Source organism: Scyliorhinus torazame, chromosome 13 (genome assembly GCF_047496885.1).
Source record: "Scyliorhinus torazame isolate Kashiwa2021f chromosome 13, sScyTor2.1, whole genome shotgun sequence".
Classification (NCBI taxonomy): Eukaryota; Metazoa; Chordata; class Chondrichthyes; order Carcharhiniformes; family Scyliorhinidae; genus Scyliorhinus; species Scyliorhinus torazame.
In genome coordinates, this window is record NC_092719.1 from 10,752,427 (window position 1) to 10,755,958 (window position 3,532).

At 43.9% G+C, this 3,532-nt stretch overlaps 1 long non-coding RNA gene across 1 annotated transcript; it reads right to left on the bottom strand.

The window, feature by feature from the left end:
• Nucleotides 1-276: 276 nt before the first annotated feature.
• On the bottom strand, nt 277-2,973 carry LOC140387657 (uncharacterized). Its single transcript, XR_011933932.1, has 2 exons — nt 2,287-2,973; nt 277-1,104 (listed from the first exon to the last, which is right to left on the bottom strand). It is a non-coding gene; the product is annotated as an uncharacterized lncRNA (long non-coding RNA).
• Nucleotides 2,974-3,532: the final 559 nt, after the last annotated feature.

A 3,532-nucleotide genomic window follows, 5' to 3' on the forward strand; every position in this document is an offset into this window, starting at 1 on the left:
CTCACCCTTAATTGGCCCTCCCTAGTCAGGGCATTGGTCCAATCAGATCACCTTGACTGTTGCTGTCAGTTGAAGTCTGCAAACTCATACTGGGCAGAATCGAAAGTGGAACCTTACTTGGTGCTACAATAGACAGCGTTCCCGCCATTGAGCCACCAGGAATAAATTCTTAACAGGGATCTGCCTAATTAAGATCCAAATTTATCTATTGGCTGTAGAATACAATAAGAAATTTGTAATAACGGAATTTATAATAAAACGGCTCCACTCTGTCTGTAATTTTTGATATATTGTATGTTTTAATAATGAGTTGTTTTCCAAATTTCTCCCCGAATACAAGGACGTACTGTTCTTGGCAATTGCTGTGTTTATTGTTCCTTGATGGACACGCTGTGCCGAGTGGGGTTGAAGGAGAGAACTGTACACTGCGCCATCACGTGACTGTTGGAAAAGGCTTTGAAAATTTGTTTTTTGTTTCTGGAATACTGTATTCTATTTGTCTGCATCAAATTTTCCCTTCCGATCCTGAAATCGGTTTTTTGACCCCTGAATGTAGAGTTGTCGCTCCCCACTGCCAGCTTGCTAGCACGAGTTTAGAAAATCCATTTGACTGTGACAGGACAAGTGTCTGCAACCTTCAGCACCTGCTCTACATTTTCGTTCAACTTCCTCCCATTCTTCGGGAAACATTTGGCAGAGTTTTGGATCCAGAGCCACGGTCGTGGTGCCAATCGGGATTCCCAGGTCGGGAACTGGCTGGAGGCGAAGGTGGCAGGAATCTAGAGGAGAATTGTGTGGAGGCAGCGGCCAGCTCTTGGTGCCCCGCCCAATTAAGGACAGCACGCGGGCTCCACCGCCTAGTGGGCCAATGGGAGCGCCTGAAACTCTGAGTGGCGAGGTGCCCCACTGAGGAGGGTGGGCGCTGCCACTGTAGGTGGGGGACCGCAGGGTGGAAGCACCCCTCTGAAGAATTTTAATAATACAAAATAGACCATGGCCACAGCTCTCCAACCACGATGGAGAGGCAGTAGCAGAGTGGTATTGTTACTGGACTAGTAATACAGAGACTCAGGTTTCAAATCCCGCCACAGCAGATGTTGAAATCTGAAATCAAGAAAAATCTGGAATTAAAAGTCTAATGATGACCATGAAATCACAGTCAATTGTTGTAAAAACCCACCTGGTCCCCTGCTGTCCTTCAGGGAAGGAAATCTGCCGTCCTTACCCGGTCTGGCCTACATGTGATTCCAGACCCACAGCCATGTGATTGACTCCTATACGCCCTCTGTAATAGCCTAGCAAGTCACTCAGTTCAAGGGGCAATTAGGGATGGACAAAAAATGTTGGCCCAGCCAGAGAGACCCACATCCCACAAATGAATGTTTATAAAATGATTGTGGAAGGGGGGCTCTTCCAAAGGTTAAGTGGAAGTCACAGCTTTGGCTGTGTAGCCCAACAGATGCATGTTCCTTTTGCAGAATTACGTTTGCACTACCCCCTCCCCTCTACCCAAACCCCAGCCTGCCAATGGGAGACCACCAGCCTCCCAGCAATGAGCTGCCGCCACATTGCCGTGCCGAGGAGGCAGGTGAACTCGCCATCTGGGAAATCCAGATTAGCCCAACTCACTCAATTAGTCAGCGGCTGTTGGCAGACATGTAGCCATACGCACCCCCCACCCCCCCCCCCTCCATCCGGGAAGCCGCCTCCCTGAAAATAGGCCAAAAGCAGGAATGCAAAGGCAGACTGGTGCACTGGTCAGTCGCAAGGAAATGCTGTCCTTCTGCCTCGCGGTGAAAACTCAGCCCATTTTCAGATCAAGCCCAACTGAGATCAGCTAATGCCCAGAGAATCGAATCCATGTTCTGCCCTGCATGGTTCAACAGCAGATTGGTGGAATCGCTCAGTGAATCAGTGAGGAAGCTGCTATGTAGGTTTATGTCCTCTTGAAGGTATTTTTTATTTATTCTTATATACAATATTTTAGCAACACAACATCACGATTGCATCTCTTAATTATAATCACGACCTGGGTTTGAACATAAACAAGGTCTTTCACATGTAAGCACCTGGAATACCAAAGTTTTCAATCTTTGGCTCCAACATTAGAATATGAAAAGGTGAATAACGCTTTCATAACTCTTTGAACCACAAACTTTTTATTTAATAAAACAGCTTAAGTGGCTTTCGGTATCTTTGTCTGTAAGGGAAACAGCCATTAATTATGCCATTATAATTTCCATTATACAATTACATATTTCATTAGAATATTTGTCTTTTACTTACAGCAGTGGGTCAGATTCCAAAAGTAATTTGTTGCAGTGGTTGTAATGCACGTTGAGACATACTGATGTCCCGAAAGGTGCTATATAAATGCAAGTTCTCCTTTTATTGCGGAGATAAACAGCGAATGTATTTTGGTGATCAAGTCCAGCTCAGTTGGTAGCAATCTTCTCTCTATGTAAGAAACTCATGCATTTGAACCACCCTTCAAGACTTGGGCAGGTAATCTGTGTTGACATTTCGGAGCATTGCTGAGGTAGTGTTGAATTACTATCCTTTGGATGAACCTTTCACCAAAGGCTGACTCGGTTTGATGTTCAAGAAGCCACTTTACCGTGCGAAGATGAGCTGGGGTTTCCCTGGTGACCTGGGCCGTATTTCTTGTTCATTCAACACCAGGTTAAAACAGATGAACGGCCCATCCATCTCCTCTGTGTGAATCTTGTTAGGTACATATTGGCTGCTGTGTTTACTGACGGAACGGCCATTGCTGCATTTTAATATAACTCATTGCTCATGAAGTGGTTTCAAACCACTGACAGATGTGAATGAACATCCCTCGAACAATGAAAAGTGGAACGGAGAGCTTATTTAATAAAATATATCAGAACGTCTTTTTAAAAGTCAGTAGTTCAAAATGATGGCATGAGCGCTTCAATGTGGATTAAGACACACCTTTGTGTGAGTAATTCATGCCGATCCCTCGGACAATGCACATAATTGTAGTGTAACTTGAAGAATGTGGAATAAAGTAACAACAGAAATCTGACAGAAGTGGTGTAATCGGCTTTTCAGCAGCAGGTTCTGTTCAGTGACAATCAGGATGTCTCTTTCCAGTGACTGCATTTTCACCTTACAATCTGCGAGGTCACAAAAAGGTAATGTTTTCATTAAAACATACCAGTTAAGATGACCTGGGTTTGAACATAAACAAAGCCTTTTACATGTAAGCACCTGGAATACCAAAGTTTTCAATCTTTGGCTCCAACATTAGAATGCGAAAAGGTGAATAACTCTTTGAGAACTCTTTGAACCACAAACCTTTTTTTACACAAAAAAAACAGCTTGAGTGTCTTTAGGTGTCTTTGCCCTTAAGGGACACAGCCATTAATCGAAGTGACCATTTATCATAAAACAACTTCACTTAAAAAGTCTGTATCATCCATTGCAAGGATGTGCACACTGATTCAGAGAACATGGACAACAGTCATATTCATAGCTCCATTCTGTTATAGGAGCATAGTAATAA